General features: G+C 40.9%; 1 long non-coding RNA gene across 1 annotated transcript; it reads left to right on the forward strand.

Annotated features, from left to right (window-relative positions):
- The first annotated feature begins 232 nt into the window (after window positions 1–232).
- LOC127028068 (uncharacterized) lies at window positions 233–4,950 on the forward strand. The gene is made up of 2 exons (XR_007767924.1): window positions 233–732; window positions 3,718–4,950. It is a non-coding gene; the product is annotated as an uncharacterized LOC127028068 (long non-coding RNA).
- Window positions 4,951–11,917: the final 6,967 nt, after the last annotated feature.

Below are 11,917 nucleotides of genomic sequence, written 5' to 3' on the forward strand. Positions count from 1 at the left end.
TTGGAGATATGCGAGAAACAAAAACAAAGGATGCTATTTAGTTAACGAGGCGTGACCTTGAGAAGAGAAACAAGATGACACCATAAGTCAGTGGGTAAAGACATACCAAGATAAGCACAGGGGCAATCAAAGAGCTACTTGAACTGCGAGTGAACTATCCTAATTAACATACTAGAAAACCCACCCTTGAGTAGGGAGAGCCCCCTACCAACAGAAGCCCCTTCCTCACAGAACATGCGCAGTAAAAAAGGAGGACACTGCGACTTTAAGTGGAGATGAGACTTGCGAGAACCAATAGGAATGAGAGTAACTAAGAAAAACTGTAAAAATACTGATAACTGTTGCTTGAAAGGTATAAAATGCTTTACCGTGTGTTAATCAGGTGTGCTAGCTTTGTGGAGTTACCACCTAGCACCCATCTCTGCGCAGACATGAAATAAACAAATATCTCGGCTCTGTGTGTTAATCGGCATTTTTTGCACACCGGGTGAAAGAATCCTGATTTTTGGGACAACATTTTGGCGACCCAGATGGGACAGCCATAAGGCCTTGCCCGGATCGTCTTGTCGTCCCGACAGCGGACCGGACCGGACTGAGCTCCAGCGCGCACCGACCTATTGATCGGGGACTCCTCCGGATTCCCTCCGAAGCCGGGGCGACAAGCGACTCAAAGGTGCAACGCCAACCAGAGATATTTGTATCAGGGTGAAAGGGGAATGAATCCTTGGATTGGTGAGTATAAAATTTAATTACAAATTCAATGACTCCCATGGAAGGTTAAAGGGTAAAGTCGCACGTAGACGCTTGGCAAGGGGTGCCGTAATTGACCAGGGGGGTCAGAGCCGAGTGCGCATCAAGTCGCCGGTGGGGCGCATAAAGTCGCACATAGACGCTTGGCAAAGGGTGCCGTAATTGACCAGGGGGGTCAGAGCCGAGTGCGCATCAAGTCGCCAGGGGGGCGCATAAAGTCGCACGTAGACGTTCGGCAAGGGTTGCCTTAATTGACCAGGGGGGTCAGAACTGAGTGCGCATACTGACCAAGGGGGGGTCAGAGCGGTACTGACCAAGGGGGTCAGAGAGGAAATTACTGACCAAAGCGGTCAGAGTGGTAATTACTGACCAAAGGGGTCAGAAGGGTAATTACCGACCAAGGGAGTCAAAGCCGGCAAATAGGTAAATTCGGTTAAAATGGGAGCAAGCCAATCCGTGATTCCTCCCTGTAGCCCTTTGGGGTGTATTTTGAAAAATTGGAATAAGTTTGGGGGAAATCTAATGACTAAAGATAAAATGAAAAGATATTGTAATCAATGATGGCCAAATTATAAATTGGGTTATGATGAAGTCTGGCCAGAAAATGGATCGGTAAACTATAATGCTATATTACAATTGATGTCGTTTTGCCGTTGGATGGGGAAATGCGACGACGTACCTTATGTTGATGCCTTTATGACTTTGTATAGAAAATCTGATATGCGGGAAAAATGTAAGCTAAAGACTGACCTAGTGATGTATACAGCTTCTGAGAAAAAGGAGAGCGGTTGTTGCATAGGCTGTGATGATAGAAAGACTGCAGGGGGAGAAGAGCAGAAAGATGTGCAACTGTTAGTCCCGACAGCCCCACCACTATACAAAAGCAGTGCTGGACAATTGCCAATCGATCCTAATTTACAATCGGGCAATGATAACTTTAGCCCCATTTCCAGCCGGACTAGGGGGCACGCTGAACCAGTTGTACAGGCTCCCCTGAGACAAGCAGTGGGACCGGAAAGACTGCTGGTTTTTATACATGTTCCGTTCACTACCTCTGAGCTGTTAAATTGGAAACAATCTGTTGGATCCTATAAGGGAAACCCTGACGGAGTACATCAACTATTAGAAACTATAATGTTAACACATAATCCCAACTGGGAGATATACAGGCTTTGATAAATACGTGCTTTACAGCAGAGGAAAAGAGAATGGTGATTGAAAGGGCCAGGGAAGAAGGGGGAAGGAGAAACAGGCAAGAAGATTCTGAGGAGTTTCTGCCTACTAAGAGGGACCCAGAATGGGATCCTAACAGGGGGGGGAATGAGGGCTCAACTGAAGCAGTATCAGCAGCTGATACTATATGGGGTTTAGCATGGAGTGCCTAAACCGAAGAATGTGTCTAAGCTTTACGAGGTAAGGCAGGGTCCGGAGGAAAATCCATCAGCCTTTTACGAAAGGCTATGTGAGGTAGCTAGAAAATGGACAGACTTGAATCCGGATGATGAGGCAAATCAGAGGATGTTCAATATATGTTGTTTATTGGGTAGTCGACTCAGGATATAAGGAGAAAGTTGCAGAAAGTTGATGGAGCTGGGGAATGTCGATCTCACAATTGATAGAGTATAAGGTTTATGACAATCGAGATGAGAGGGAAAGAAAAGAAAAACAGAACAAAATAAAGTTGCACGCATCTTTGCTGGCAGCGGCAATAAATGGAAATGATGTTGAAGGGAAGGGTAGAGGAAAAAGTAAAGGAAGAGGAGGATGTGGTGGAATAATGCAGGGAAGAGGTCCGCAAAACTGAACCCCTTTAGGGCTAAATCAGTGTGCGGTCTGTGAACAGGAGGGACACTGGAAGAATGAATGCCTGAAACGAGAGGGGCCAAAGGAACGGGATCATGCAGAAAATGCTAATCTTGTTATAAGATTCAGACAATGAATGAAGGGGACCGGGGGAGAACATTAAAATCTTCCCAGCTGATCCCCTGGTTCCAGTTAAGCTGGGGAATGAGACCATAGATTTTTTAATTGACAGTGGGGCTACTCATTCAGTGGTCACCAGTTGTAAAGGACCTCTAAGTAAAGTAACTATACCTATTGTTGGGGCAACGGGAAAAAGAACATTAAGGCCATTTTTACAACCAATGGAATGCACAATTGGGGGAGCTAAATTAATTCATGAGTTTCTATACATGCCAGAATGCCCCCTACCTTTATTGGGGCGAGATTTATTATGCAAACTAAATGCACAAGTAACCTTTTCTAAGAATGCTGTACAGCTCCATATCCCACCTGAAACTGCCTGGAGAGCTCAGATCTGCTTGCTGACAGATGAAACATCAGAAGAAATTGAAGAGAATATTCCAGATGCTGCATTAAATGTGGTAATCCCCCTGGTATGGGCTTCAAAAAAAAAACCCAGGTAAAGCAAAAATGTGAGTCCGATTAAAGTAGAACTAAAAGAGGGGGCAAAACCAGTAACGGTGCATCAATATCCTATTAGGCTGGAAGCTCGCAAGGGCCTCGAAGCCCTGATAAATACCTTTATTCAATATGGACTGCTCAGAGAATGTCAATCTGAATACAATACACCGATTTTACCAGTGAGAAAGCCTCACTCCCAGGATTACCAATTAGTGCAGGACTTGAGGGCTATAAGTTGGATAACCAAAGACATACATCCTACAGTGTCTAACCCTTATACTTTGCTAGCATCTGTACCCGAAAACAATGCCTATTTTACAGTGTTGGACCTAAAAGATGTCGCCTTCTGTATTCCAGTGGATGAACAGAGTCAAACACTCTTCGCTTTTTGAATGGGAGAATCCGACTACTGGAAGGAAAGGACAACTGTGTTGGACTGTTCTTCCCCAGGGATTTAAAAAAAGTCCCACTTTGTTCAGTGAAGTACTGGCCAAAGAATTAGAACAATGGCAAACTAATAATGATAATGTTACTCTCTTACAGTATGTGGACGATATCTTAATTGGAGCAGATACAGAACAGACTTGTACAGAAGCCACAGTAAGCCTGCTAAACTTTCTGGGAATAGCCAGATTCTGCTGGATATGGATCCCCAATTTCGGACTTACAACCAAGCCCTTATACGCAGACACAAAGGGCCTTGTGGGGAGTTGTTAGAAGGGACTCCAGAGTGTCGGAGTAGTTTTGATGAAATTAAAAAAAACGATGGAAGCTCTCCTCAAGAAACTACATGAAGAAACTCACATGGGAGCCGATGCTATGATAAGCAGTGTTAAGAGATACTCTGTAGGGCCAAAAATGCAGACAAATGCAGATATAATAGTAAAAAGATGTCAAATCTGTTGTGCAAATAATCCCAAAATACAAAGAAAGCCGCCAGCAGGTGATGTAAAAAGAGGAATAACCCCTAGGGAATACTGGCAAATAGATTTCTCTGAATTACCAAAATGTGGACAACATAAGTATCTACTTGTTCTACTGGATACGTTTTCCGGATGGCCTGAGACTTTCCCTTGTCGCAACAATGGGGCTAGGGAAGTAATTAGGATATTACTAAAGGAAATAACCCCCCAGATAGCTAGAGTTGGACCATATGTCGTTAAAAGGGTTGGACAACAACGACTTTTGTTTAATCCGTCATGGTCCCTCAAACGGGTAGAGCTATCAATGCAGATTAATATCTCTGCAGTTAAACCAGCCTGTTCACCATTCGTAAGTGCGTCCTATACAGGATGGTTAGCATGGTTACATGGGCAGTCTCTTACTCTTCCAAATCGAGTAAAAAGAAATGTAACTGGTATCCTAGGGACAGGATTGGGAGTCTTAAACAGCATAGATATGAAATACTTGCAAACAAACTCAGTACAGCCACACATGATCTAAAAAAATTAGAACATCCATTGCGATCCTCCCTGTCAGGTTTAGGAACTCGTCAATGGCTGTTATCTGATATATTGCCTCAGCGGGAAAGGGTTAATGAAAAGGACCACCAATAATCATAGATGCACTTGGTATAGCCCAAAACAATATTTCTCTAGCTCTTAGTTGTATCCAGGCTCAACTGTGGGTGCAATATACAATAGCAGCAATTGTAAGAGAAGGTGAAGACGGCACCTTACCTACTGAAATTCGGAAAATAATCTGGGAAAAGGCAACTGCATTTGAAAGAGAATTCCAATCATGGTGGTATCTGGGCAATTTCACTCACAATCCTATCCATAACAAAGCCACGGCCTTTGTTGTAACCATACAGAATGCATCGGTAAAAACCATCTACCCGATCATTGCGTTAGGCTTAAATCACAATGGGACTGTACTCTATCCATTAGAGCATAGAGTATGGGCCCAACGAGACAATAACAGATGGCAGACTGTTGAAGTTGATGCATGTGTGGTACGGGAACAACAGGGATTTATTTGCAAAAGTAATACCATCAAAGCTCAAGACACTTGTCTTGACACTGGGGAAAATGTTTGTCACTTTGAGATACATCCAAAAGAAATCCCTGGAACTGTACTCATATACATTGGGAAAGGATGTGTGTGTATAAGAACTCTATGTAATTTTATAGTTGTAGATAATATTACTGTCGGGATAAAAAATCACTCAAATACTTGCATTTGTAACTTTTACTAACATTATAGGATGTGATTTCAACTATTCAGCTCCAGTTATGACTTATCAGCTAATACAATCCAATTATACTTTAGTTAAGGATCTATTGCTTACTTCCATTGGGATGGATCTCACACTGGTGAAAAAATTTTTACAACATAATGATCTACGCCAGTTGCTGGAACGTGCCCGAGAAGAGGGACAAAAGACTTTCATCACCGTTCACCATGACACAGAAGAGATACATCGTGTTTTGGACCGGGTGAGGAAAGATGGAGAACATAGGTGGTGGGAAGCCTTCCTTGGATGGTCACCCAAGACAACAGGCATTCTTAATCTCATGCTACACCCTGTTGTGATCTTGTTATTGCTAACATGTTTATGTTTACTGCTTATAATCATACTGTATTTTAAGGTTTGGCACATGATGAAGAAATTGCTCTAATGCAATCACCCAGGGTATGCACGCTCATGACAGAGGGAGATAAATCCCTCAAACTTGAAAACTTCCCTATAAAGGACAGAAAAAAATTCCAGCAAGACATATGTCAATGGGAAGGAACCTATGAGCAGTTTTGGAAAATTTTGAAATCTCCCAAAGACTGAAGTTTTAGAATGAAAATATCTAAGTGAGACTTATTTTAAATAAGAACTATTTATCTAAGTCTCAAAGGGGGGAATTGTTGGAGATATGCGAGAAACAAAAACAAAGGATGCTATTTAGTTAACGAGGCGTGACCTTGAGAAGAGAAACAAGATGACACCATAAGTCAGTGGGTAAAGACATACCAAGATAAGCACAGGGGCAATCAAAGAGCTACTTGAACTGCGAGTGAACTATCCTAATTAACATACTAGAAAACCCACCCTTGAGTAGGGAGAGCCCCCTACCAACAGAAGCCCCTTCCTCACAGAACATGCGCAGTAAAAAAGGAGGACACTGCGACTTTAAGTGGAGATGAGACTTGCGAGAACCAATAGGAATGAGAGTAACTAAGAAAAACTGTAAAAATACTGATAACTGTTGCTTGAAAGGTATAAAATGCTTTACCGTGTGTTAATCAGGTGTGCTAGCTTTGTGGAGTTACCACCTAGCACCCATCTCTGCGCAGACATGAAATAAACAAATATCTCGGCTCTGTGTGTTAATTGGCTTTTTTTGCACACCGGGTGAAAGAATCCTGATTTTTGGGACAACACTGGCACAAGAACAAGCATGTTTAAGCTAGCTATGACTGTGTCTAGCTTGGAAATTAAAAGGTGTCGAAAAAACATTAGAGGATCTTTTAAAACACTGATCCTTCAAAAAAATGGCACAGTGGAGAAAAGTAAAAAGTGAACAAGTGAACAAATGAAATTATATTTCATTATTACTATTGTTAGTATTATATTTTACTTTAGTTATTAAACTGTTCTTATCTTAACCCACGAGTTTTAACTTGTTTTTTTTCCTTTCCTCCTCCTCACCCCACTGGGAGGGGGGAGGGGGAAACGGCTGCGTGGTGCTTAGTTGCTCACTGGGGTTAAACTACGACAGTATGTTAGCTCTCCTTCAGCAGTCGCAAAAGTCAGGGGAAAGACCAATATCCTGAACTGCTCAAGCAAGACTTGGTTGAAATTCAAGCCCCAGGAATTAATCATATTTTGCTACTGGTTTCCATGCAGACAGAATTTTACCACTTTAAAACTGTCTTCATGCAGACAGTTATTGACCAATCTATTTCTGTCCACCATCCCGCAATAAACATGCAGGAATTAGTCCCAACTACCATCATTTTCATTCATAAATAGCAGCAAAATAAGGAACAGTGAAGTATAGCTCCGGTCAAGTGAGATCTTTATTATTCCAATTATTTACTGCAGGACAGTCTTCCTGGAAAACTTTCATCATTCTGCTGGTTCTTTTTCTTCTCTGAAATAGCAAAGAATGTTCTACTGCATGTAAAAACCCTCCAGCATTGCACAACTAGGGATGAAAATTATGGAGAGTTTTAAAAAAGTGACAAGGTGAGCAGAATTAAAGTTCAACTTCCCTATTACTCTGCAAAGGACTTTTAATTACATCCAATAAAAATATGATTAGGTTTAAAAATAGAGAACTAAGTATAAAATAATAGTGTTCCACTAATTTTACTTTTCAAAATTAATGTTGCTGCACCTTCTATTTTTCTTCGAAGAAATGTCAGGCAGAAATATCAAACTGTCCTCAGGGAAAAATCACAGCATCTGAGATTTAAGAAGAATCCCACGCTCAAATGAGTTAGTGTACTACTATTCACTAGGGAGCAGTGTATTGTGAGGAACAATGTAATAAAAGGCTTTTTTTAATATTAGAATATACCTCTATATATCAACAGTGTCCAAATAGCTCCAACATCTGACAATTTGTAACCAAGCTTCCCAGCAATCTACTCTTTATGACAGCCTTAACTAGGCATTTTCTAACACGAGGTAGGATAAAATAGACTTGCAAGCACGAAGAACTTCAGAAATTACTAAAATACTGTATAGCAAGAAATCCTATATTGGTACAAATTATTAGCAGGCAAAATGGTCCACTGGATGAGGATAATCAGAGAGAAAATATTCTTAGCTGCACCAGAGACTTATTGCATGACCTTGAGCAAGTAACTTAATTTCTCTGCCCAAATTTTCCTATATAAAAAAGGACAGTAACGCTTGCCAATTATTGCAGACATATGAAATCTATGGCAAAAAGCATTTCATTAATACCTGAGAACTTGCATTTTGTTCTAGAAAAAACTTTGCCTTTATAAATTCTTAGTGTGGACACTAACTTTTAGCCCAAAGGACCTGAGATCATCTCACGAGACTTTCCCCTCCGATGTTGTGCGAAAGTCTACCAAGGTCCCATACGCTCCTTCTCAATTTTACAGCCATTATGTAAGAAGCAGATTCCCAGAGATTCTGAAGTTAGGGACAGAGGGGGAGAAAAATCTCCTCACTCGAATTCAACCTATTTTTCACATCATTTATCTTCGTGAATGCAACTAGCACTGGAATGAAATTTAGAAAAAACCTTTTGCTAAAGCTGAGAAACTTGCACTATTTCAGTCTCTCCTTTCAAAGAATAGGGAGAACTTGAAGAAATTAATCAAATCAAAATAAAGTTTGGCTAGATAAGTTAAAATTACACTGGACTCTCTTGCTGTACATGTGCCACAAGATCATCAATCCACCTTTAACATGGCATTCCATATAAAAGCTTACCCCTGACAAATAAGCACTACAAAGTTTCACATCAACAAAAGTTTGTCATTTCCAAAAGACAACATGTGTTTATCTAAAGCACGATACAAGCAGCAAACAAAACCCTAGCCCTGTGACTAGGTTTATATGAATGAACAACTGCAGGTCACAAAATTTTGGCTCTTGTTTTCAACACATTTAGGGGATTTTGGGTCACGAAGCAAGGAAAAACCGATCAGGCTGCTTCACTGTTCATACCTCTTCCAGCAAGAAAAATTACTTTATGCAAATATTCAGTTCCATAATGCAGTTCTACATTGCTTGATGTTAATTAGAGGAATGACTCTCCTTAAACATAATGCATTTTCAGGTGATGCTTATTCTCACCTGGCAAGTTCTTTAATTAAGTTTGCAATGCACCTCTTGTCCTCAGGACACAAATCCTTTAAAGCACTCTTCATTCCTCCTTCATTAGTGACCTGAAAATTGAAAGTAACATTTTAGAAAGTACTCTTTAAAGGAGAACAAATATTTCATAAGATATTAAAAGCATTTCAAGACCTAATAATTAGAAGTTGAAAGTAAACAAATTCCAACTGGAAATAAAATACATATTTTTTATGTGCTTAACATGAGATACAAGAATGCTACCAAATGCCTTGCAGTTTGGCCACGTTAATGCTACCAAATGCCTTGCAGTTTGGCCACGTTAACACAATACAGCACAGAACAACCTCTGCACATAAAAGGAAACACTGGGCTTCTCTCCCCTCGTTAGCAGCAATGGCAGCTGATCTACACACATCAGAGAGGAAGTGACCTCTTCCATTCTTACCTAATTGCTTCTTGAACAGTGGTTTGAAACAATTAAAGGACTATGTCACTTTTGAAAGAAGTGATAATTTTATACAGAGTCATGTTATACCCACCTGAACCTTCAGTACACTCTTATTTTAACTTCAATGTATTTTCCTTGGGGAAAAAAGAAAATAAAAAATTAAAAAAATATGGAGTTTCACAAGGCAAATTAGACTTCAGGGCTTTTCAAGGCGACATTTGATTTCACAGTTTCCTTCCCAAACATATGCTATTTACAGTCATACAAATGAAGAGAGAATAATTTAACTGAATTTAACTTCAACTAAACAAATGGTTGAAGGATTTCCATTTCCCATGTTAAAAATGTCTGACAACTATTATTTTTTTAGCAGCTAGATGATGGAACTTCTTAAAAAAAAGTTACAGGACATTTTTCACTCAAATAAAAGGCAGAAGCTTGATCACATTAGAGGAGATTTTAACAGAAGGTACCTCAAGCTATTACCCAAACCCACATACATATTGTCAGACAAACAGATTTGTGGGATGAAGAGGAAAATCTGAAAAGTTAGTCTGTGATTTTTTTTGTATCACCCACAGGTATGGAGAGATGGCGCACAAAAAAAATTCTCAAAGTCAGGCTTGTACCATAACATGTCAAAATGAAGCTGTGGAATTATGCACAGCAACAGCTCCACCATCAAAACAAGATGACAAATCGGATCGAAGCCAAGACTGTAGACTCCTTTTTCCAGATTTCTGTCCTTTCTACACAGCTCAGGGTAGAACACAGTTTCGTAACTCAGTATTTTTCTAGATGAAATGTACTACATAAATGGAAGATTCTCTCCCTTTATAAACCACACCTTGGAAGATGACAATCTGCATGAGAGAAGCAGACATCTTCTGTCAAACAGGAAGTAGGAAGATGGGAAATTTTGGTCAAGACCAGTATAGCAAACCACTGATTTATTAAAAGTACCAGAACAGCTCCAGCACTAACAAGACCTTTTTGAAGTCTTCTCCAAAACTCTCATACTCCTTTGTGGTACTTAAGTCTATCTGAATGAAGAAAAGGTAAATCAGTTCTGCCAAGATTCATATTAGAGCAAAACTCAATCCATTCTCTTCAAAAGAGGATTCTAGTAAATCATAATAGCAAGTGACCTACCAGTACAACAGTGTAAAGTATGTTAAAATAAAGCAATCAGCTCTCCCTAGACACACACACAACACCTTGAAGAAAATGAGTTGTGATGGTCATGAAAACTCCTTGCAAAAAAACTTTGAGGCCTTCCTCTTCCATAAAAAGTAAAATGTATTTGTTCTGTTTGTTTCAGGTAATTCAGAGCTTATCTTCAAAGTTAGAGTACAAAGTTTCCATGAGGATTTGGCAAGGTAAGAGAAAAACAGAAGGTTAAAAAAGACAGAAAAGAGAAAAAACTTTGAACTCATTGCCAATATTATAAAAGCACATTTCAGTCTCAAATCAAGTCCTGGTTTTGGCTGGGACAGAGTTAACTCTCTTCTTAGTAGCTGGTACAGTGCTGGGTTTTGGATTTAGTGTGAGAATGATGTTGATAACACCCTGATGTTTTAGTTGTTGCTAAGTAGGGCTTATCTTAAGCCAAGGACTTTTCAGTTTCCCATGCTCTGCCAGCAAGCAGGTGTGCAAGAAGCTGGGAGGGAGCAGAGCCAGGGCAGCTGACCTGAACTAGCCAAAGGGGTATTCCATACCATGGAACATCATGCCCAGTATATAAACAGGGAGGAGTTGGCTGGGAGGGACGGATCGCTGCTTGGGCATCGGTCAGCGGGTGGTGACCAATTGCACTGTGCATCACTGGTTGAATATTTTGAATATCCTTGGGATATTGAACTCAGCATGGTCCTATTGCTAGGAATCAGCCTGTTCCTGAATGTGATTAAGATCTTGTCTAGGGTTAAACAACTATTTAAAAATACCACCCAGAGATCAACTCCCACAACTGCAGCTACTCAAATGCTGGCGACAGGCACTGCGGCTACTCAAACCACAATGACAGGCGCTGCGGCTACTCCAGTCCCCACAACTGTGGCTACTCAAACCCCAGCGATAAGCACTGTAGCTACTCAGACTCCGGCGACAGGCACTGTGGCTATGCAAACCTTGGCGATGGATGATGCAGCTGAACTAGAGAATCAACCGGTGCCAGTATCAATCGCCCCTATACAGAAGAGGAAATACTCAAAAAAATCAGTTCGCTTAGTGAAGGATGAAGGTGAAGCAGGGTCATCACGAGAACAGGAGGAAGAGGCAGAACTGGAGATAATCACCTGATCCCTATCCCCGAGTGAGCTGAGAGATATGCGAAAAGACTTCAGCTGTCATCCAGGCGAGCACATTATCACCTGGCTGCTCCGATGCTGGGATAATGGGGCTGGTAGCTTGGAATTAGAGGGTAAGGAAGCCAAGCAGCTGGGATCCCTTTCTAGGGAAGGGGGCATTGACAAGGCAATTGGAAAAAAGACACAAGCCCTCAGCCTCTGGAGGCGACT

The sequence above is a fragment of the Gymnogyps californianus genome, unplaced genomic scaffold (assembly GCF_018139145.2).
Source record: "Gymnogyps californianus isolate 813 unplaced genomic scaffold, ASM1813914v2 HiC_scaffold_167, whole genome shotgun sequence".
Lineage (NCBI taxonomy): Eukaryota > Metazoa > Chordata > Aves > Accipitriformes > Cathartidae > Gymnogyps > Gymnogyps californianus.